Consider the following 25,025-nt stretch of genomic DNA (forward strand, 5'->3'; position numbering starts at 1 on the left):
GATCACGAGGTCAGGAGTTTGAGACCATCCTGGCCAACATGGTGAAACCGTGTCTCTACTAAAAACAAGCAAAAAAAAAAAAAAAAAAAATAGCTGGGCGTGGTTCAGGCGCCTATAATCCCAGCTACTCGGGAAGCTGAGGCAAGAGAATCACTTGAACCCAGGAGGCAGAGTTTGCATTGAGCCAATATCGTGCCATTGCACTCCATCCTGGGCAACAGAGTGAGACTCAGTCTCAAAAAAAAACCAAAACTTTTAGAATGACATTTTAGCACATTTTCCAGCCACATGATCAACCTACAAAATTAGTATCGTTTCTGAACACTGGTAATAAAGAAACATAAGGGCCAGGCGTGGTGGTTCACACATGTAATCCCAGCACTTTGGGAGGCCAAGGTGGGCGGATCACAAGGTCAGGAGATCGAGACCAGCCTGACCAACATATTGAAACCCCGTCTCTACTAAAAATTTTTTTAAAATTAAAAAAAAAAAATTAACTGGGGGTGGTGGCACATGCCTGTAATCCCAGCTACTCGGGAGACTGAGGAAGGATAATTGCTTGAACCAGGGAGGTGGAGGTTGCAGTGAGCTGAGATCGCACAACTGCACTCCAGCCTGGGCAACAGAGCAAGACTCCATCTCAAAAAATAAAAAAATAAAAATAAATAAACATAAGGTAAGTACTGCTCAATGAAAAATGTACAAGTACCTAGGAATTCATGAAGAAAATACCTCTGTGGAGAAAACTTCAGAACTTAAAAAAGAACACAGAAAATGTTTTGAATACACCAGGCATGGTGGCTCACGCCTGTAATGCTAGCACTTTTGGAGGCCAAGGTGAGCAGATCACGAGATCAAGAGATCGAAACCATCCTGGCCAACATGGTGAAATCCTGCCTCTACTAAAAATACAAAAAAAAAAAAAAAAAAAAAAAAAAATTAGCTGGGCGTGATGGCACACATCTGTAGTCCCAGCTACTTGGGAGACTGAAGCAGGAGAATCACAAGGATTGAAATTATGCAGTGTGTTCTCCAAACATGATGGAATGAATTTAGAAATCAATAGTGGAAGAAAATTTGGGAAATTCACAAATATGTGGATATTAAACAGCACATTCCTAAATAACCAATGGTTAAAGAGGAAATCACAGTCTGAGCAACATGACAAAACCCTGTCTCTACAAAAAATAAAAAATTAGCTGGGCATGGCGGCCAGAGCCCATTGTCCCAGCTACTCGGGAGGCTGAGGTAAGAGGATCCCTTGAGCCACAGAGGTCGAGGCTGCAGTGAGCCGTGATTGTGCCATTGCACTCCAGCTTGAGCAACACAGTGATACTGTCTCAATAGATAAATAAATAGAAGAAATCATAAGTAAAATTGGAAAACACTTGTAACTGAAAAAAACAAAAGCACAACAAACCAAAACATGGGATAAAGCTAAATCAATGCTTAGAAGGAAATTTATAGCTTCAAATGCTTACTTTTTTTTTTTTTTTGAGACGGAGTCTCGCTCTGTCGCCCAGGCTGGAGTGCAGTGGCCAGATCTCAGCTCACTGCAAGCTCCGCCTCCCGGGTTTACGCCATTCTCCTGCCTCAGCCTCCCGAGTAGCTGGGACTACAGGCTCCCGCCACCTCGCCCGGCTAGTTTTTTGTATTTTTTAGTAGAGGCGGGGTTTCACCGTGTTAGCCAGGATGGTCTCGATCTCCTGACCTCGTGATCCGCCCGTCTCGGCCTCCCAAAGTGCTGGGATTACAGGCTTGAGCCACCGCGCCCGGCCTTTATTTTTTTTTTTTAAAAGGTCTCAGATCAATAGTTTTACACAGGAAGGAAGTGGCATAGTTTTATTAATATCTGTCAAATTAAACTTTAAGGCAAAACTTTTTTATTGAGATGGAGTCTTGTTCTGTCACCCAGACTGTGCAATCTCAGCTCACTGCAACCTCCAACTCCTGGGTTCAAACAATTCTCCTGCCTTAGCCTCCCAAGTAGCTGGGACTACAGGTGTACGCCACCACGCCTGGCTAATTTTTGTATTTTTAGTAGAGACGGGGTTTTGCCATGTTGCCCAGGCTGGCCTCAAACACCTGAGCTCAAGTTATCCTCCCGCCTCAGCCTCCCAAAGGGCTGAGACTATAGGTGTGAGCCACCTCACCCGGCCAAAAGAGTTTTTTTAGAAATAAAGTATATTAGACAACAACAAAAGGAACAATTAACCTGAAACATATAATAACTCTGAACTTGTATATACTTAACAACATATACCCAAAATATATGAGACAAATTTTAACAAAAATTAAAATTCTTAAGAAAACTTCACCAATACATAGTTAAAATGTGGTATATTCATACAACACTCTCAATAATTGATAATAGCAGTCCAAAGAAACAGAAAGAAGGAAAGTCTAGAGCAGAAATAAATAAAATGGAGACTAGAAAAGCAATACAGAAAAAATTTATGAAATCAAAAGCTGGTTCTTTGAAAAGGTCAACAAAATGGCAAACGTTTAGCTAGATTGACAGCCCCTCAAAAGACTCAAATTATTAGAATCAGAAACAAAAAGTCAAGATTTTATCACCAAACTTATAGAAATAAAAATTATTAGAAAGAAATACTATGAACAATTGAATGCCAACAAATTAGATAAATACAATGGACAAATTCCTAGGAAGACACAGAATACCAAATCTGACTCCAGAAGAAATAGATGTTGTGAATAGAGCTTGCTACAGTATGAATGTGTCCCCCAGAGCTCATGTGTTGGAGACTTAATCCCCAAAGCAGCAGCGTTGAGAGGTGGAACCTTTAAAGGTTATTAGGCAGAGCCCCCATGAATGGATTAATGCCATTATTGTGGGAGTGGGTTAGTTATCTCAGAAGTGGGTTCCCGATAAAAAGGATGGGTTCAGTCCTCTTCCCCAAAATCTTTATCCTCACCCCCACCTCTCTCTCTCTTCTGTCTCTCTCTCTCTCTGTCTCTCTAACCTCCTCCTCTCTCTTCCTTCTGCCATGGGAGGATGAAACATGAAGGCCCTGGCCAGATGTGGCCTCTCCGTCTTCCATCTGAGACTGGAAGACTTCCCACCTTCAGAACTGTACAAAATAAATCTGTCTTCTTCGTCAATTACCCAGTCTCAGGTATTCTGTTATAACAACATAAAAGCGGACTAAGACAGAGTTATAATAAGCACGGAGATTGAGTTAACAGTTGAAAACTTCCCACAAAGAAAAGCCCAGTTCCAGATGGCTTCACTGCTAAATTCTACCAAAATGTTTAAAGAAGAATTGACACTAATCCTTCACAAACTTTTCCAAAAAACAAAAGAGGAGGGAACTCATTTTATGAGATCGATATTGTCCGGATACCAAAGCCGAACAAAGATGCCATAAGGGAAGTACGGACTATAGTGAGTATCCCCTATCGGAAATGTTCGGAACCAGAAGCGTTTCGGATTTGGAGTGTTTTGCATTTGGAATATTTGCACGTACATAATGAGATATCTTGGGGATGGGACACCAGCCTACACACAACTCATTTATGTTTCATATACACCTTATATACATAGCCTGAAGGTAATTGTACAATATTTTAAGTAACTGTGTGCACGAAACAAAGTTTTGACTGCGTTTTGACTAAGACCCATCGCATGAGGCCAAGTGTGGAATTTTCCTCTTATGGTGTCACATCAGTGCTCAAAGAGTTTTGGATTTTGAAGCGTTTTGGAACTCAGATTCTCAAATTGGGGATACTCAACTTGTAATATCTCTTCTGAATATAGATGCAAAATTCCTCACTAAGGTCCTTTTGTAGTTCATCAACGTGATGACTGGGCATTCATGTGAATGTGTGAGAGTGCCACCTTCGAACCTTGTTTCAATGTTGGCACATTATGCATCTGACTTGAAAAAACAAATTCTCAATAAAATACTAACAAACTAAATTTAGCAACATGTAAAAAGGATAGATACCATGACCAAGTAGGGTTTATTCAGGAATGGAAGATTGATTCAACATAAAAAAATTCGTCAATGTAATACACGATATTAATAGAACAAAGGACAAAAACCACATGATCATCTTGCTGGGCACAGAAAAAGCATTTGATGAAGATTCACACTCTTTCTTGATTCACTCAACAAACTAGAACAATCAAACTCCTCACCTTCAACTTGATAAAGGTCATCTGCAAAGATCCACAGGCAACATCGTACTTATTGGTGCAAGACTGAATGCTTGTCCCCTAAGATCAGGAACAAGTGAAGTGTGGCCACTCTCACCGCTCTTGTTAAACACGGTGCTGGAACTTCTAGGCAGGGAAAAACGGCAAGAAAAGGAAGTAACAGGCATCCAAATTGCAAAGAAAGAAGTTAAAATATTTCTGTTAACAGATGGCATGATCTTGAAAATCCTTAGGAATCCACAAGAAAACTATTAGAACTAATAAACCAGTTCAGCAAAGTTTCAAGATTCAAGATCAGTGTAGAAAGTTTTTATAATTTTTAAACTGCTATTTGCTCATTCCAAATAAGTTTATCTCCGTGGACATATATGTATGGAAGAATCCAGGGGAAAGGTTAATTCGATGGCTGTTAATCACAGCCAAATTTAGCACATCTGCTCTTAGTCAAAATACATTCAAATACATTCAAATAACAGCTGGCATTGTTGAGCACTTGGTATGTGGTACATATCATTCATGTGCCTTATGTGTACTGACAGTTACATGTGGTCAAACCAAGTATCATTGCCATTCCACAATGGAGAAAACTGAAATAGAAAATTGTTAAGTAAATTGGTCAAAATCACATACCTAATCCCAGCACTTTGGGAGGCTGAGGCGGGAGGATCATGAGGTCAGGAGTTCAAGACAGGCCTGACCAACATGGTGAAACCCGGTCTCTACTAAAAATACAAAAATTAGCCAGGCATGGTGGCATGTGCCTGTAATCCCAGAATCTCAGGAGGCTGAGGCAGGAGAATCACTTGAACCCGGGACGTGGAGGTTGCAGTGAGCCGAGATCATGCCACTGCACTCTAGCCTGAGTGACAGAGCGAGACTCCATCTCAAAAAAAAAAAAAAAAAGTAAAAAAGAAAAAAAAAAACCACCAAAGCCAGGATTCTATATGCTTTTTTCCCCCACAAGATCCTGAATGAGTTTGTCTGAAGGTGATAAGATAAAGAACACTAGACTGAGAGTTAAACAAGCTCTCTGGGGCTTTCCTCTGGCTCTTCCACTAACAAGATGTGTGACCTTGGATGAGCAATTTCCCTTTTCTGAATCTCTGTCTCCTCATCTGTAAAAAGAGAGAGTTGGACTAAATGACAGCTAAAGCCTCCTACAACCTCTAATTCTCTCCCACTGGATTTACTCTACACCTGGTTTCTGAATTACAAACTCTCCCTTTTCCAGCCACCTAGGAAAGACGAGGACCAGGGGAGGACAGACACTTACTTGTCATGATAAGAGATAGGAGAAACTGAAGCAGGACAGCATGTCACTTACACAAGTTGCTGCTTCAGCCAGTGATGGGTTTAGGTGAGGAGCATGGTTATAATTAGAGCAGCAGCCAGTCCTGAATGCTCTGCCAGCCTCCTCCAGCACAGCTGGGCCTGCCGATTGCACATGTAGGAATCTGAGAGGCTGCTCTTGAAAATGATCCTTCTTAAAAGGATTTTCTTTCTTCCTCTAGGGAAGGAAAACCTATTGATATAAAACTTCACTTCCCATTCCGTTTCCCCTGCTAAATGCCACTCCCGGAGAGACTGAGTGTTGATAAATACAGGGGAAGGAAAAAGTCGTAAGCTGAGCCTGGTCACATTGCCCCTTGTGATATCGTTTTATTTTTAACTCTCAACACTTGGACTACTTCTGTTGAAGTTTTCTCTCCTTTCCCTGCCTTCCCAACAGAACTGTGTCCTCTACTGCAGCTGATGCAACCCGGCCACCTCCCAGCAATCCGCTTAGTTGCAATCAAGGGTTCAGGTGCAAGCAGATGCTGACTCAGCCCGTTCCATTAAGGTAAGCATTCAAACAGGAGCAGGTGCACCATGACGAGGATATTCAGAGGTGAATATGCAGATGAAGCTGAGCCGCATATCACTTTTGTGTCCTGTGGAAGAGGATTGTTAAGCAAATTAGTTATGTAAAGATGTGGGGGAAAGGCAGGCACTGAGAATGAGATCCAGCCGTGTGTAAATTTCTGTTTCCAATTCAAGAGCAGGTAGGGCACTTGCTTTCTGACAGCTTAGGTCCTTTCTTCTATAATCAACCAGAGTAGTTATGATATCTGTAAAGTTACATCATGGTGATGGGTGGAGGGATCTGGGGGAGTGGAGGAGGTGGTGAGGAAACAAGTAGAAGGCCTAGAACCCGGGATTTCTATTTCCTTTTCTTTCTTTTTTGAGACAGTCTTACTCTGTCGCCCAGGCTGGAGTGCAGTGGCACCATCTTGGCTCACTGCAGCCCCTACCTCCCAGGTTCAAGCGATTCTCCTGCCTCAACCTTCCGAGTAGCTGAGACTACAGGCACACACCACATCTGGCCAATTTTTGTATTTTTTTAGTAGAGACGGGGTTTCACCTCAACCGCCAGGCTGGTCTTGAACTCCCAGCCTCAAGTGATCTGCCCCCACAGTCTCCAAAATTGCTGGGATTACAGGTGTGAGCCACTGTGCCTGGCCCAGAATTTCTATTATTTATTTATTTATTTAATTCATTGTTATTATTATTTTTTTGAGACAGAGTCTTACTCTGTCGCCCAGGCTGGAGCACAGTGGTGCCGTCTCAGCTCACTGCAATCTCCACCTTCTAAGTTCAAGAGATCCTCTGCTTCAGCCTCCTGAGTAGCTGGGACTACAGGCCTGTGCCACCACGCTTGGCTAATTTTTGTATTTTTAGTAGAGACGGGGTTTCGCCTATCTCTACAGGTTTTCGCCTGTTGGCCAGGCTGGTCTCGAACTCTTGGCCTCAAGTGATCCACCCCCTTTGGCCTCTCATAGTGTTGAGAATACAAGCAAGAGCAGCTGCACTTGGTCAGAATTTCTCTTTTCTAAAGTCTTAATGTTGTGATCTTTTCTCCAGTCAACACTTGCTGTGTTTAATTGCAAGTCATTCTCATGTAGCTTAAAATTTCATCTGCTGTGTCATACTACTGGTTAACAAGCACAACTGTATTTTCTGTATGTACTATTGAAACTCTGCAGAGTTTAAAACCTTTTATTCTCCAACAATATTCTCTAAGTGTGGCCCTCTTCTCCCCAGCTCTCTTGAGTCCAAAATGCATCCATGAAATATAAGTGAAATATTTTTCAAGTTGAAACACTTATACAGGCTTATGCACCAAAACCAAAGATTGTTATAAGCTTGAACAATTTTGCATATTCAGAGGGATAAAAGTAGAATAACTAATGATACTTGAGGTATCAAAAGTTATACGTATAGACAGATAGTTTCTCGCTTCTAGAATAACTGTATAGTGTTGCATGCACTAAAAATTGGCAAGGTAAGGGAACAGTGTTTATTTTCTTGTTTTTCACTGGTTCAAAGTTCAGCTAAGGACATCCTGGGAAGTGGCCTATGCAGGAAAAGGGATTCTGTACACTCTGACCTTTGATGTGTACAGGCTAAAGCCACCAATGCCAAGTAAAAGGAGACCAAAAGTAACTATTCAGATACCTTAACTCCTGGTTCCTTCCTGCCTGTCTCTGTAACCTCCATATGTACCCCAAAACTCTGTTATAGGTGTCTGGGTTATAATTATGTCTGTTTCCTGGGCACAAACAAATTCACTGTGTATAATCACCTAACTTCATTTAATTTTTCCAGGGCTTCCACAGCAGCAAGGTCTCCAAGGTGTATGCTGGGGCGCTGTCCTGGTGAAACTAGGGTGTGCTGGCTCACAAGTAACCAAGCAGACAGGTTGAGTCCCAGATACCCCTAGACAATCCAGTTACTTTAGCACTTTCTTGACCAAGACAATGGTAATTTAATAGAATAGTACTGATAAATTTATAGAATAGCACCAGATATGAGAATTAACTAGCTAATTGAATAACTAATAAGTATAAAGGTAGAGAGATTTCTAGTATAGCTGGAGAAATCAGATTGTGAAGTGGAATGGATCTGGAAAAGGGTGGCTATGTTTTAGGATAAAGTGAAGGTCCTGGAATTGCAGCGTCGAAGCCAAGGATTATGGAACCCAATGTGGGAATTATCCTCAGCAAATTGATTGTGATAAAATCTCAAGAAGGCAAAGAGATTACTTTAATAATTAACTTCGTAAATTTTCTTTCCCTACAATTAAATATTTCCATAGCAGAGAAACAGGTCAACAATGCATAATTAAAGTAATTAATTGGCTGGTTAATAGGTTAAGAGTTAAAAATATCTTTGACCTTTAACTTTTAACCTTGTCACTTTCCCTGAAGTTAAAGCTCAGAAATAAATCATTATTGCCAGGGCCAGCCACATGAGGAGGCAGAATAGTTTAGTCACTGACATCATGTGAGGGGTGCTGAGAAGGCCCCTTGCCTAAAAATATCTCCCTGACATCAACCCTGTTTGCCTACTAACTTTAAAATTATAGAAAAGAATGTTAAAACTATTATCTGTTAATCCCATTCTCTTTTGCTTGAGTCAGTGATTTAAATACACCTGCTATATGTGTTAGCATGACTTTGTTGGCCAGCAACACTTGGTCATCACCTCCTCCTTCTTCCAGGCTTCGTCCTGCTCTGCCCTTGGTACCATCTAAGCTGCCAACATGCCTTGGCTGTCACCACTCAGGTAGCTTTGTGTGGTGCTGTGATTTCTACAGACTCTCATAATAAAACTTCAAAGCACAATAGAAAAAAGGCACGTGACTAGAACCAGACACTCTGGGAGCACAGACAAGACATTTCACTTCTCAGAGCCTCAGTATCTCTTCTAGGAAATAAGGAGGTTAAAACAGACCCTTTCCTTTCAAAATGAGGTCCTTAGAACATCAGCTTCAACTGGAGTTTGTTGCAAGGGAAAAGTCTCAGGCCTCACCCTGGCCCCACTGGATCAGAATCTGCATTTTAAAAAGGTTGCCTAGGTGATTCCTTTGCATGTTGAAGTTTGAGAAGTGATGGAATAGCAGATTTCTTATTATCTGCCTGATCCAGAGTTCGGATTCTATGACTGCCAAGTGTTTAAAAGAAAAAGTACTTTAATCGCCTGCAAACAATCTGGCAGAGCTCAGAGTATCTATTATAAATCCAGCCCACTGAGATCTTTTCTTCAATGAGGCCTACATTAACCTAAGTCGAAATGATTTCCTTTTTACCTTAAAAAAAAAGCAGCCCCAATTAGCATACATCTGACATCCCTCTACTTTCTTCCTAAATTTGTTTCAAATTACTCTCACAGCTTTTAAAATGCTGCCTTTTTAATGGTTCAGTTTAATTCAATTCAATCCTATTCAATGTTCGTTGACTGAATGCCGGGGGCAGTGTTGGCTCTACCTACCCTTCAGTCCCTAGAAGCCCATTTGGTGGGCCCTAAAGAGGTATTATCACCCTCTGTTGATATTCCGGTCAGACCTCCTTCCACTGCCTGCACACACCTCGCTGGCAACAACACTTGTGCCCATCACTGGAACCTCTCTCACCATTCTCACCATCACAGCAACTTTGCCAGGTTCTGCCAACTGCCACAGTCAATCACAAGACAGAAGGCAAGTCTCAAGGACCATGCTTTCCTTTTTTCTTAATGAGCAGAATAACCCAGATGAGCAATAAAAATTACAAATTTTGGCCTAGGAAACAAAGATGCCTTCAAGTTGTCTTTATGGCATCTACAAAGTTTCAGTCCTAAAGCAGTACTATTTGAATTCCTAAGTGCTTAAGGAATGGCTCATGGTGATTAAAGGGGGCTGAAAGTGGGGGGAAGTGTGGAGGTTTACATTCTTAAAAGAGTGGGGAAATAATTTTTTAAATATAGAATTTTAATATCATCAAACTGACAGTGGAATATAAGATACATTGAAGTGAGGGGGACTGAAAATGGAAAGGCCAGACAAGGGCTACAGGAGGACAATGGGAACACAGGAAGGCCTGGAGGAGGGAGTTGACCGTGAGAATGACCTTCCTCATAGAGTGACTTACTTATTACACACTCCTTATTTCATCTCATTTGATGCTTGTGCAACTCTATGAGTTATTATAGGCCCTATTTTTTTTTTTTTTTTAACGACAGAATTTCACTCTGTTGCCCAGGCTGGAGTGCAGTGGCATGATCTTGGCTCACTGCAACCTCTGCCTCCAGGGTTCAAGCGATTCTTGTGCCTCAGCCTCCTGAGCAGCTGGGATTACAGGTGCCTGACACCACACCCGGCCACTCTTTTGTAGTTTTAGTAGAGATAGGGTTTCTCCATGTTGGCTAGGCTGGTGTCGAACTCCTGACCTCAAGTGATCCACCAGCCTCAGCCTCCCAAAGTGCTGGGATTACAGGTGTGAGCCACCGTGCCCTGCCTATACCTGCCTATAAGCCCTATTTCTGAATTAATAAATTAGCTTTAGGGAGATTAACTTGTCAAAAATCAGCTTATTCATGGGAGTGCTCATTGATTTACTTTGTATTGGGGGTGCTAGGTAAGGATTCTCTGTGGAGGTAACATGTAAGCAGAAAACTAAGTGGCAAGAAGGAGTCCACAGTGCAAATACAGAACGAGAGGAGAATTCTCCTGGTAGAAAGAGCAGATACACAGGGCCTGTGCTGGAATAAGTGACAAGACCAGAGCAAAGTGCATAAGGGCGGGAGGTCAGGTAAAGGAGCAAGCAGGGGAGAGCTCATGCATGGCCTCATGGGCCAAGAGAAGGATTTCAGAGTTTATTTCCTTGTGAAGGGAATCCACTGGAAATTTTAAGTGGGGGAGTAATAACCTAGTTTTGTAAATTGTTAAAAATTACACTTCCTGCTTTTAAATATGGCCAATCCATTCTCCCCAAAATAGGAGCTTTAAAATTCCCCTGTCTTAGCAGTGAACATAATATGATTTAGATTTAAATACTCCAAAGATTCACACAGAACTAAATTTTACTAGATGTGCTAGATGTAGTTTAAATGGAATATGAGTTGGTGGAAGGACCTGGTGTGTGAATTGAGACATGGTGAAAATGGAAGGAGTAAGACTGATTATAAACCCATTGCACTATACCGGGTAAGCAAGGATGATGCCTGGCATTGGGCAGTGGTGGAGATGGAAAGAAGTGGGTAGAATTTGCCCACTCCTTTTCCAGATCTTTCATCAAGGCCATCCCACCTAACTGGCAATCCTTCCACCTTGGTCTCCCACAGTGCTGGGATTACAGGCATGAGCCACTGAACTGGGCCCAATTTACTCCTTTCTGCGTGGTCCACACAGCACCACAATCTGCATCAAATCGAGTTGCTGCCCCCTTGCCAGGTGCTAAATGCTTCCCTATTTCTTTAAAAAAACAAGCTATGCCTGAGGCTCACACACCTGGTCCTTCCACCAGCCTATGTTTCATTTAAACTACATCCAGCACATTCCGTATAGATCTTCGGACTATTTAAGTCTAACCTTTATTAGTTTGACTGCTATCTCCTACAGGGGAACTTTAACACTCATATTTTGGAGAAAATGTGTCGACCATATTTTTTTTTTTTTTTTTTTTGAGACGGAGTCTCGCTGTGTCGCCCAAGCTGGAGTGCAGTGGCCAGATCTCAGCTCACTGCAATCTCCGCCTCCCGGGTTCACGCCATTCTCCTGCCTCAGCCTCCCGAGTAGCTGGGACTACAGGCGCCCGCCACCTCGCCCGGCTAGTTTTTTGTACTTTTTTTTTTAGTAGAGACGGGGGTTTCACCGTGTTAGCCAGGATGGTCTCGATCTCCTGACCTTGTGATCCGCCCGCCTCGGCCTCCCAAAGTGCTGGGATTACAGGCTTGAGCCACCGCGCCCGGCCTACTTTTGTTCATTTTTAAGAGGATAGAACATACTGCTTTTTCAGACAAGAAGCAAGAATTTAAATGTGAACACAGGGGCCGGGGCGGTGGCTAATGCCTGTAATCCTAGCACTTTGGGAGGCTGAGGTGGGTGGATCACCTGAGGCCAGGAGTTCGAGACCAGCCTGGTCAACATGGCAAAACCCCCGTCTCTACTAAAAATACAAAAATTAGCTGGGTGTGGTGGCGCATACCTGTAATCCCAGCTACTCAGTAGGCTGAGGAAGGAGAGTTGCTTGAACCCCGGAGGTGGAGGTTTCAGTAAGCCGAGATCGTGCTACTGCACTCCAGCCTGGGTAACAGGAGCGAGATTCTGATTCTTAAAAAAAAAAAAAAAAGTGAACACAAGGCATAGAAATTAAAAGGGAAATGGCACCTGCATAGCCATACTCTGTCTCAGGCGTAGATTTTTGTCAGCCTTTTCACAGCGAAGAGTTTCTATAATCTGAGTGCTTTGATCTAGTAGATATTTCATTGTAAATATCAGAAACCATATTGTAGTGCATACACACACACGCGCGCGCGCGCACACACACACACACACATATATATATATATATATTTTTTTTTGAGACGAAGTCTCACTCTGGTGCCCAGGCTGGAGTGCAGTGGCATGATCACGGCTCACTACAGCCTCAATCTCTCAGGCTCAAGCAGTCCTCCCGTGGCAGCCCTCCAAGTAGGTAAGACTACAGGCATGTGTCACACTTGGCTGTTTTTTTGTTTCTTTTTTAGTAGAAACAAGGTCTTGCTATGTTGCCCAGGTTGGTCTCAATCTCCTGAGCTCAAGCAATCTCCCACCTCGGCCTCCCAATGTGCTGGGATTATTGACATAAGCCACAGCACCTGACCTACGTAGTGCATATTTTTTAACCCTACAACCTTCCCTTTCACATTTATATCCTCTGAAATGTAAAGCCATTGGGCCTGGATGCTCCTCTTGTTTTCTCTGCTCAAAGAGGGCACAGTATGGGATATGATCCAAAGAAGTACCAAAAAAATCACCATAAGGATGGAGGTGCTTCCTAGGGAAGGGCATCTGGGTCCTTTACAACCTGAAAAGATCAATACATGTGGACACTATTCTATGCCCCATCTCTAGCGATGGGCTTGCATTTTCCCCAGACCATGTGGATCAAACACCTGTGTCTCTGTGGGTCTTTGAGGGTCAAGTGTGATGTTGCAAAGAGTATAGAGTTTGAAGACAGACAGGCCTAGGCCTCTTTGTGCTTCAGAATCCTGATTCGTAAGTTGGAAATGGTAGTATCCACCTCACATGGTTGTTGTGAGAATTAAATGAGGTGTTATGTAAAAGCATAAAGGCACTAACATTTCATTTCTCTGCCTCCATGACACCCAAAACGCAGAGAATTCTGTCAATCTAGGAAAGTTAGACAAACCCCATGGAGGATAAGGATCCTGTTTTTTTTTTTATTTTTTTTGTTTTTTGTTTTGTTGTTGTTTTTTTTTTTTTTGAGACGGAGTCTCGCTGTGTCGCCCAGGCTGGAGTGCAGTGGCGCGATCTCGGCTCACTGCAAGCTCCGCCTCCCGGGTTCCCGCCATTCTCCCGCCTCAGCCTCCGAGTAGCTGGGACTACAGGCGCCCGCCACCTTGCCCGGCTAGTTTTTTTTTTTTTTTTGTATTTTTAGTAGAGACGGGGTTTCACCGTGTTAGCCAGGATGGTCTCGATCTCCTGACCTCGTGATCCGCCCGTCTCGGCCTCCCAAAGTGCTGGGATTACAGGCTTGAGCCACCGTGCCCGGCCGTGGATCCTGTTACTGTGCACAGGAGCAGAGAAGATTGGGAGAACAGGGCATCTTCTATTGCAAAGCAACCAATGATATATCTAATTTGATCATTTTGGGGCAACACCAGTTGGCTCCTACTTAAGGTGATCAATCAACTGTCCAAGTTTGCCCAGGACTCAGGCATTTTCTGGGACATGGGACTTTCAGTGGTAAACCAGGAGAGTCCCAAGCAAACCAGGACAAATTGGTCATCCCACTTACCCAGCCATGATTAGACTATCGAGAGTTCCAGATTGAACCTTATCTCAGTGAGAACAATTTCCCCCACATATACAACAAAAGGCTCAGATGTGATTTGTTCACAGATGTGAGGCTATTTCATCTTCCCCCTTCCTTTCACTGGCAAACTTCTCTGGAGTGGTCTCCACTCACCACGCCTTTCTGCTCTGCACACGTCCTCTCTCAGTCACTTGTCAGGTGTAGCTCCAAAGCCTGGTAGGAGATCTTTAAATAGCAACACGAAAAAAACAAAAGCATCTTTGTTATCTCTTAAAGGGAAATTTTCAAGTAACTTCAAAGAGCTGGAGAGCAATAAGGCTGTACCATAAACGTTTCCAGCTTCAATAATACTGTTCCCAAGAAAATACTGTTCCCAAGAACCATACTCCATAGTGCTGAAGGATAAGAAATGAATGAGCTTAAGAGTTAATCACCAGTGTCCATCCAGCCAGACACATTCCTGCTGCTGGGGCAGAGTTCTCACCGCACACGTGGAAGCACACAGAACTAGCCAGCCCTTCTTTTCCTTCCCAGGAACTGAGCTCAACTTAATGACAGAACAGGCTGGCAAATATGAAGTTAGACATTCCTGGAGCTGGTAGCTTTTTTCAAAGAGCCTTATTCCATTTGTGATTTTCCCCTTCTTTCCCATCTAAAAACCAGCAGGGGACTCTGAATTATCCAGACTTTGTCCTCACTGGTGAATTTATCTTCTGAATAAAAATAGATGGTCACATTCTCTCAGCCAGGACAGGCCCTGCCAACAATGGAGTATAGGCTTACTAGCTTTTCCTTCCTCTGTAAGCAAACAACACATTTGCAATGGCTAAGGGTCACACTGCACAGCTAAAATGCCACACTTGCTCCGGCAAGAGCTCTTTGGGGACCTCCCATAAGCAGTAGCATTGTCATCATTGTTCTTAACTTGGCAATATTACTTGAGGCTGTAGCTCACTCTTTTCTTTGCATCTGTGACAACATAATCCTGACCCTTTTAGCTCTCTGGTCTCTCCTTCTCTGGTTCTACTTCTTCCTAATTTCCCCCAAAGCCACCATACTTGGCTATGTACTTCATGGCTTCAATTTCTATTCTGTGTTTTTACTTCCCCACATATGGCTTCCTCTCTCACTTGCAAGTGGATACTTCTCAAATCTGCATCTCCACATTCCAGTCCTTCCTATTCCCATCCATGAGATCTATCATCCTCTCAAGCATCTTGTATTAAACTTTCAGGACCCATCTTTCCTCCCCAAATTGTTCCCTCTTTAGATCTCTATTTTTCTCAAAAATTATAGCCAACATTCTTTCTTCCTGGTTTGAAATCTTGGCATCAACTTTGTTTCCTTTTTTGCCATCCCAGCTGGAAATAAAAATGTGATTCTCCCTTTGTAACGTCTTCTGTGTGTCTCATCTTGACTATTTTTACTGTCATTGGTCTCACCCATCCAAGCTTCCGTCGCATTCTCTACACAGCAGTATCTAACTCTAGGTCATCCTACTCCATTTATTCCTCCAGTAGTCTTACTTAACACCCCAATTACAGTGTTAAATGGCTCCCTACTGTGTATCAAATAATTCCAGATGCTTTAGCCTAATATTTAAAAATGTCCACAGTAAGTCCATAATGGACTCTTTTTTTCCAAAAGTGACCTGGAATATGGCAGGAATCCACCTGCACATTACATTGCATGTTAAGAGATCAGTAGCTGGACTCTTGGACCCAAAAGATGTGTTTCCTGCTGGATCCTATTCTGCTCCAACACAGTCCATTTTTGTCCATTCAGGCTTCTCTAACAAAAGATTCTAGACTGGGCAGCTTACAGACAACAGAAACTATTTGGAGACTGGAAAAGCCAAGATCAAGATGCCAGCAGATTCTGTGTCTGATAAGGGCCTTCTTGGGTCACAGACTGCCAGCTTTTACTCCTGTCCTCATGTGGTGGAAGGCACAAAGCATCTCTCTCGGGATTCTTTTATAAGGGCACTAGTTCTATTCATGAGGGTTTTACCCTGATGTCTTAATTGTTGCCAGAAAAGAGTGCCCTGATCCAGACCCCAAGAGCGAATTCTTAGATTCTCACAGGAAAGAATTTGAGGCAAGTCACAGAGCACAGTGAAAGAGCAAGTTTACTGGAAACTACTCTGTTACGGACTAGGACATCCTCAGCAAGAGAAGGAGTGCTCCATCTTTTGTTAGCATCTGTACTTACAAGAAACTATAAAGAGGTAAGTTAACTTGGAATGTGCAGACGTGCTGTGATGTGCTCACTAAAGGTAGTGGCTGTCAGTGTTATTGATGACCATCAATACTCTAACCTGAACTTGCTCATTAACATTATCTTTAAGTAAAGAGGGCTACACTCTCGGGACATATGGACATTCTGTAGGCTTGGTGAGAGATGTTTTGTCTGGCCATAAATATTCTGTGATTATAAGTGGTGATCAGCTTGGGATGTGGCTATTTTCAGATCATAAGTATTAACCCTATAGGTGCCTTGTGGGTGCCTCACTATTCACTTAAAGATGACATCACTCTGGTCATTTTTTTTTATTATTATACTTTAAGTTCTAGGGTACATGTCCACAACATGCAGGTTTGTTACATATGTATACATGTGTCACGTTGGTGTGCTGCACCCATTAACTCGTCATTTACATTAGGTATATCTCCTAATGCTAGCCTTCCCTCCTTCCCCCACCCCACGACAGGCCCTGGTGTGTGGTGTTCCCCACCCTGTGTCCAAGTGTTCTCATTGTTCAATTCGCACCTGTAAGTGAGAACATGCGGTGTTTGGTTTTCTGCCCTTGCAATAGTTTGCTGAGAATGATGGTTTCCAGCTTCATCCATGTCCCTACAAAGGACATGAACTCATCCTTTTTTATGGCTGCATAGTACTCCATGGTGTATATGTGCCACATTTTTGTAAAACAGTCTACCACTGATGGACATTTGGGTTGGTTCCAAGTCTTTGCTATTGTGAATAGTGCCGCAGTAAACATACATGTGCATGTGTCTTTATAGCAGCATGACTTATAATCCTTTGGGTATATACGCAGTAATGGGATGGCTGGGTCAAATGGTATTTCTAGTTCTAGATCCTTGAGGAATTGCCACACTGTCTTCCACAATGGTTGAACTAGTTTACAGTCCCACCAACAGTGTAAAAGTTTTCCTATTTCTCCACATCCTTTCCAGCACCTGTTGTTTCCTGACTTTTTAATGATCACCACTCTAACAGGTGTGAGATGGTATCTCATTGTGGTTTTGATTTGCATTTCTCTGATGGCCAGTGACGATGAGCATTTTTTTATGTGTCTGTTGGCTACATAAGTGTCTTCTTTTGAGAAATGTCTGTTCATATCCTTTGCCCACTTTTTGATGGGGTTGTTTGATTTTTTCTTGTAAATTTGTTTAAGTTCTTTGTAGATTCTGGATATTAGCCCTTTGTCAGATGGGTAGATTGCAAAAATTTTCTCCCATTCTGTAGGTTGCCTGTTCACTCTGATGGTAGTTTATTGAGATGGAGTCTCGCTCTGTCGCCCAGGCTGGAGTGCAGTTATATGATCTCTGCTCACTGCAACCTCCACCTCCCCAGTTCAAGTGATTCTCCTGCCTCAGCCTCCCAAGGAGCTGGGACTAAAGGTGTGTGCTACCATGCCCAACTAAATTTTTGTATTTTTAGTAGAGATGGGGTTTCACTGTGTTAGCCAGAATGGTCTCAATCTCCTGACCTTGTGATCTGCCCGCCTTGGCCTCCCAAAGTACTGGGATTACAGGCGTGGGCCACCATATCCGGCTCTGGTCATGTTTTATTACGCCAGAGGCCTGATAAGTAGGGGTTCCTCTAACATATTTCCCCCTTCTGTCACAAGTGAACTCTTAATCCTAAGGGACACTGAAGGGTGGGGGTCAGTCTTCTGGAACTTCTTCCTGCTGAGAAAGGTCATTGATATTAACCCTGCCTAACTTTAAGGGACCTGTCATGCTGGGAGGGGTCTTAACCAGAGGAACCTTGAAGCTGTTGCAGTTGACTGGAGGAGCAATAGGTCTGTAGGTTTGTAGATCACTCATAAGTTGATATCCTGAAACTTATAAAATAAGAATTATAGTTATAATTATAAATCATGATATATGAGTACCATACGTTGTGAATTAAGGATTAATAATAAGAATAGGACCATGCAAAACATACAAAATGTGCAGCAACAATAAAATCCACAATGTAAAGCTATGCCTATTCCAATTATTATAGCCGGGGTAACAAAAGGAACTTTTTCCACCATGATGGCCCTGACCCAAACCATGATGCTAGCCATTATCTAAAGACAGTGTGCAATTAGAGATGGCTTTAATTTGTTGATTTATATCTGGAGGGTCAAAGAAATATTGTCTGAGTTATTTGAGATATATATACAATATTTAGTTCTGATAATAGCACAGGTTGCTCCCTGTGTTGCAGTCAGAGTATCTAGTGACATTCTGTTTTGCATGACAGCCTTAACGCATATAATACATTTCAGCATTTATAAAAGATATATCTCACAGGCTGTTACTTAAAGCCCATTGGGTATCATTGACAATGGCCTCAACATGCCAGATAGCATCTTCCAATCTAATAGATGGTAGGAAGAGTGAGGCCAAGTGGTTATACCCATGAAAAATGGATCTGACCCACATGCTGGTTATGTGGAGAAGGTTGGCTGGCTTTTATTTATTTATTTTTTTTGACACAGTCTCACTGTTGTTGCCGAGGCAGGAGTGCGGTGGCATGATCTCAGCTCACTGCAACCTCCACTTCCTGGATTCAAGCAATTCTCCTGCCTCAGCCTCCCAAGTAGCTGGGTTACTGGTGCACACCACCACACCCGGATAATTACAGACGTCTGAAATTCCTGACCTCAAGTGATTCATCCACCTCGGCCTCCCAAAGTGCTGAAAGTGCTCGGATTACAGGCATGAGCCACTAGGCAGGCCCAGCTGGCTTTTTAAAATAGTCTTTGTCCAGTAACCCGGGGTCAAGATAAGCTTCATGTACAATGTCCTAGCCACCCAGAAGGCAATCATGGCCAAAGATTGGTGCCACATATCCACTGAGTTCCTAAGGGATGCATATCAGTTGGGTTTTGGTCCTTGTGACCAGTCGGTAGCAGATAAGTCCTTTTGTTCAGGACTATGGTATGTTGGCATTGTCTTGCAGGAATCCATCCCACGACACAAGTAGCATTTGTCAAAGCATCAAGGGAGTGGTTCCATTGTTCCTAACACAATGGGACTACCTGACTTAAGTGTCCTGCAGAGGTGGTTAGTCATATAAAACCATCCCAAATTTGAAGAAATCATTCTTCAAAACTGGAGTTTTTGAGCTTTTTAGTTCGGATGTTTATCTTTGGGTCTAGAAAGGAGGTGCCCAGTGCAAGAAACTTTTTTGTGGTCTCATTTACTGAGAATGGCTTCCTATGCCCAGAATTGCTAAAAGTGTTATTAACGGGCCATTGGGTTACATTGTTCCAAGTCAGGCCAGACGTTTGTGCTCCTATCCATTATTTAAGTCCCTCTAACTATGTCTGTAAGTTATCTAAGCATGTCCTGTGTGGGGGATATCCACCAGGGCAAGCCTGAGGTGCTAGAGAAGGGCAATAGCTCACAAATCCAGCAAGAGAACATTGGCATAGTCCTGTGCCCATTGTAAGAAAAGATTTGAACCTCCAGCAATAGCGAAAGGAAGGATAGAAGCCCCAAAACAGATACGAATAAAAGAGAAGCTGTGTTCTATAGTTATATCCTGTAAGGGCATAGATATTGCTTACCCACAGCTGGGACAGACTCATACCAGTAAAAGTAAAAGATGACCAGGAGGAGGATCAGGAAAACTAACCTTGCCCCCAAGCTTATCCAGAGCATCACATTGTAAGAAGAAGCTTCCAAGGATTTCTCCTGAAGAGAAAGTGTAGACCTTCTACTGGCTCACAAGAGTAGACTAGATTAGCAGACTGGGTGTCGGTAGCTTGTGGGGCTTCATAAGAAACAGGTTTAATTCAAGACAAATGTACCCAACTGTGAATTCCTTGCAGTTTAACTGCTATTGGAGTGCTCAGAGCACTTGATATGGTCCTTTCCACATTGGGGAAAGGTGGTCGCTAGAGACCCTTCCATTCAAGTCTTTAGTAAGGTTAAATACCCTAGTTGAACTGAAACAGAATTTTCCTCTCACGTGGAGAGGGAAAGCCTTTTATATCCATATTCACACAGTGCGTTTTGCATTTGTCCTAGATTGATGACTTTTTTTTTTTTTTTTTTTTTGAGACGGAGTCTCGCTCTGTCGCCAGGCTGGAGTGCAGTGGCCGGATCTCAGCTCACTGCAAGCTCCGCCTCCCAGGTTTACGCCATTCTCCTGCCTCAGCCTCCCGAGTAGCTGGGACTACAGGCGCCCGCCACCTCGCCCGGCTAGTTTTTTGTATTTTTTAGTAGAGACGGGGTTTCATTGTGTTAACCAGGATGGTCTCGATCTCCTGACCTTGTGATCTGCCTGTCTCGGCCTCCCAAAGTGCTGGGATTACAGGCTTGAGCCACCGCGCCCGGCCTAATGACATATTTTTGTAATTAATGAATCATTTCATCTATTAGGAGATTTGCAGTTAGGAAAGGCCTTCCATATGTTAATTCAAAAGGACTTAATTATAAGTTTCCCTTTGGAGCAGCTCAAACCTGTAGTAAAGCTACAGGCAATAGAGATAGCCAGGTCTCTGATGTTTCCTGGCAAAATTTAGCTAAAGTCCTCTTTGGCTTATGATTAACCCTTTCCACCTTTCCAGAGGATTGGGGTCTCCATGCAGAATGAAGATGATATTGGATTCCCAATGCCAAGGATAGGTATTAGGTTATGCCTGCCATGAAAGAGGGGCCATAGCTACTTTGCAGTCTTTCAGATAACCCAAACTGAGGAATTATTTCTTTTAATAAATTTTTAGATAGGTGTAGTGTGGTGGCTCACGCCTGTAATCCTAGCACTTTGAAAGGCCTAGGCAGGCAGATCACCTGAGGTCAAAATTTGAGACTAGCCTGGTCAGTATGGTGAAGCCCTGTCCCTACTAAAAATACAAAAATTGGCTGGGCATAGTGGTGCATGCCTGTAGTCCCAGTTACTTGGAAGGCTGAGGCAGGAGAATCGCTTGAACTCAGGAGGTAGAGGTTGCAGTGAGCCGAGATCATGCCACTGCACTCCAGCTTGGGTGACAAGAGTGAAACTCCATCTCAAAAAAAAAAAAAAAAAAAAAAATTTAGAGACCTCTAAGGCTCTTTTTTTTTTTTTTTTTTTTTTAGATGAAGTCTCGCTCTGTCACCCAGGCTGGAGTGCAGTGGCACGATCTTGGCTCACTGCAAGCTCTACCTCCCAGATTCACACCATTCTCCTGCCTCAGCCTCCCAAGTAGCTGGGACTACAGGTGCCTGCCACCACGCCCAGCTAATTTTTTGTATTTTTAGTAGAGACGGGGTTTCACTGTGTTAGCCAGGATGGTCTCGATCTCCTGACCTTGTGATCCAGCCATCTCAGCCTCCCAAAGTGCTGGGATTACAGGCATGAGCCACCACACCCGGCCGAGACCTCTAAAGCTCTTTTGGATCAAGTGGGGTAAAGCCTTAACCTAACCAGTGAAGGTAATAATAAACACCAGTAAATAATTGAATCCCCTACAGAGAGGCATTTAAATAAAGTCTAGTTGCCAGACTTCACCCAGATAGGTTCCTCTGTGTTGGACAGGTTTAACTAGAGATGGGGGCAATGGCTGGTTGTTTGGATTATTTGGGGCACAGAGCTTTCAGGCTCAAGTCATCTGTTTTAGTGTCTTGAAAAGTTTTCCCATAAATAAATAAGGTATCAACTGAAATAAAGAATCCCTTCCCAAATGAGTGGAATTATGAAAATGCTTAACTATTTTCCACTGATTGACACTTGGCATTAGTAATTTATTACCGTTAGCCAGCCAGAGGGGGCCTGGGCCAAATCGTGATCCCTGGCTCATTTTTGTTCTTCTTTGGAGTACACTGGCTCAGCTATATCTGGGGCTGTGGGCACTAGGATGCCCATAAGTGTAACTGGCTCTTTTAGTGCAGTGGCCTTGGCCCCCACACCTGCAAGGGCATTTCCTTTAATAATATCATCAAAGTGTGCTCTGCAATGAACTACAGCCATTTCCTTTGGCAGTAAAACAGCATCTAACAAGCTCAAAATATCTGAGTGATGTTTTCTGGGGGAGTCCTTAGCGGTCAGGTGTCCCCACTCTTTCCAAATGTTGGCATGACCATGAAGCATTAAAAAGACATACCTGGAATCATCATAAATGTTAATTTTTACATCCTTTTCCAATTGCAGGGCCCTAGTAAGAGCAATTAGCTCAGCTTCCATCTGTAAACCATTCTGCCTCAGGATTGTTAAGGGGCTCATCCCTTAAGTTTGGCCTGCTAGAATAAATTTGCTCCATAACCTGTAGGCAGGAATGGTTTACAGTGTCTGTGGACTCTGGCAGACAAGCAGCTGGGTTTACTTGGCGAATTTCAAGAGTTATGTCTGGTGTGTCTAACAGTAAGGTCTGATGCTTTAATAAACATCCTCCCATCATCCACTGGTGCCCTTTAGCTTCTAGGACCCCCTGGACTTGGTGTGCGGTCAAAACCTCCAGGTGCTGTCCTAATGTTAGTGTATTAGCTTCATCTACCAGAAAAGCAGTAGCTGCAACAGCCCAAAGGCATCTAGGCCATGCAGAAGCCACATGGTCTAGTTGCTTAGAAAAGTAGGCTACTGGCTGTGGAATATTCCCCAAGTTTTGGACAAGAACATCCAAGGCCATACCTTGCTTTTTGGCCACATAAAGGAAAAATGGCTTATCCAAGTTGGGGATTCCTAAGGCTGGAGCAGAGCCCAAATTCACTTTGACAGTATTGAAGTTTTGCCTGCAATTCTCATTCCAATCAAAGGATTTTAAATCTGTCCTTTATAGAACCTCACATAGAAGCTTGAAATGTTTGCCCAAATCCAGGCACTCATAAGTGGCAGAACCCAGTCATTCCTAAAAAGGCCCACATTGGTTTCTTGGTCCGGGGCTCTTGAATGAGCTTCCTTCCATTCTGAGGCTATTGCTTGGGTACCAGAGGTTAAGATATATCCCAAATTGATTCTGGAGGAGTGTTACAAATGAGAAAAAGAGAAACAAATAGTAAATAATAAAAAATATTAAAAAAGACATATCCAAAATATTTGACTTTCTGAGTAGAAATCTGAGCCTTGTGTGGTGACACCCTATATCCACTAGTTCCCAGGAAATTTAGCAATTTAACAGTAGTATTATCTGAGTTCTCTTTAGTTGAGCTAGCAATGAGCAAATCATCTACATCCTAGATAACCGTGCCCTTTCGCAGTTGTAGAATCTTCAAGTCCTTAGCTACAGCATTTCCAGACAAGTGTGGGTTATCCTGCAGCCCTTGAGGGAGAACTGTCCAGGTTAGTTGTGAGGTTGAATGAGTATCTGAATCATTCCATTCAAGGGCAAACAGAGGTCGTGGATCTGGATGCATTAGGTGCAGAAAAATGCATCCTTATCTTCCTTTTTTCTCTCCTCAGGGGACAGGAACAAAAGTAACACTCCTTTGCTTTATGCGCTCCGAAGTTAACCATGGCTTGCAGCCGAATCAATAAATTCCTCCCCAGTAAGGGGTAGGACATGCAGGTAGTAGTAAAAAGCCATGCAAGAAAACAAGAGTCCCTGAAGGACAGCTTAAAGAATAAGGAAAGTGTCATTTCTGGGCTTGCCCATCAATGCCTGTACAGCTATGAGAAGACAGGCTCCATTATTCTGGATCAGAACAAAGTAAACTGCTCCCGTATTGAATAATAAATTAATAATCTTATCTGCCACTTCAAGAGTCACCCGAGGCTCCTCCAGAGCAATGGCTAATTGTCCAACAGGAACTGAGGTGTGAAGTCTGGAGCCGGTCACTCTTAGGTCTGCTGGGCCATTATGGGTTCAGAAGCCAACAACTCTCTTGGGAGCACAGGCCATTCCCTCTTCCAGTGACCAGCCTCCTTACAGAAAACACACTGGTTTACACCTAGGGCACAGTGGCCCAGGGCACAGTGGCTCAGAGGCCCAGAATGGGGCTTTCTGCCTGCTCACTTCCTCTGGCAGGGCTTGGGGGATAAGGGGCTGACTCTGAAGGGGTAGAGAGCTCAAAGCTGCAGCTAAAAGCTGGGCCTTTTGGGAGGTTTGCTTTACTTTCTCTGCTTCCTCTGCCCTATCTTGCCCATTGAAAACTGTAAAAGTCATGTCTAAAAGCTGATTTATGGAAGTCCGGGGGCCTAGGGTTGCTTTTGCAGCTTCCTGCAGATATCAGGAGCAGACTGGGTTATGAAATGAACTCTTAGCAATGCCTGTCCCTCCTTGGAGTCAGGGTCAGTGTTAATATATTTCCTCAAGGCCTCAATTAAGTGCCCTTGGAACAAGGTTGGGTTTTCATCCTTTCCCTGAGTAATTTCCCTGACTTTACCATAATTAACAGGCTTTATCACAAATCTCATTGCTTCAAGGAGGCAAATAATCATATGGTTTCTACTCTCTAGGTTCTTACTTCCTTTTTTTGTTGTTGTTTTTTTCCTCAAGATGGAGTCTTACTCTGGTGCCCAGGCTGGGGTGCAGTGGCAAGATCTTGGCTCACTGCAACCTCCGCCTCCCAGATTCGGGTGAATTCTCCTGGCTCAGCTTCCCAAGTAGCTGGGACTACAGGCACATACCACCACATATGGCTAATTTTTTTTTTTTTAGTAGAGACAGGGTTTCACCACATTGCCCAGGCTGGTATCAAACTCCTGACCTCAAGTGATCTGCCCACCTTGGCTGCCCAAACTTATTTCCTCTTAACAACTCCTATTTAGGTCCCAGTCAGGCACTGCTGTGCCTCCTACTGGATAGATGTCATGCCCCTGGTTGCAGGCTTCATCTTCATATGCTTTAACAG

General features: G+C 43.2%; 1 protein-coding gene and 1 non-coding gene across 6 annotated transcripts in view; both read left to right on the plus strand.

Annotated features, from left to right (window-relative positions):
- Positions 1-3,798: 3,798 nt before the first annotated feature.
- LOC115892244 lies at positions 3,799-3,901 on the plus strand. The gene has a single exon (XR_004052135.1). It is a non-coding gene; the product is annotated as a small nucleolar RNA U13 (small nucleolar RNA).
- A 1,766-nt stretch (positions 3,902-5,667) lies between these two features.
- FBXO40 (F-box protein 40) overlaps positions 5,668-25,025 on the plus strand; it is a 36,326-nt gene continuing 16,968 nt past the window's right edge. For 2 of the 5 annotated variants that reach the window (XM_010370512.2, XM_030941728.1), the window contains exons 1-2: positions 5,668-5,799; positions 5,910-6,020. The gene's annotated coding sequence lies outside the window, so the exon portion shown is untranslated. Of the gene's footprint in view, positions 5,800-5,909; positions 6,021-16,049; positions 16,244-17,600; positions 17,661-25,025 lie in introns of those variants that run through there. The other 3 variants (XM_030941711.1, XM_010370511.2, XM_010370514.2) reach the window with 3 other exon arrangements.

Source organism: Rhinopithecus roxellana, chromosome 1 (assembly GCF_007565055.1).
Source record: "Rhinopithecus roxellana isolate Shanxi Qingling chromosome 1, ASM756505v1, whole genome shotgun sequence".
NCBI lineage: Eukaryota > Metazoa > Chordata > Mammalia > Primates > Cercopithecidae > Rhinopithecus > Rhinopithecus roxellana.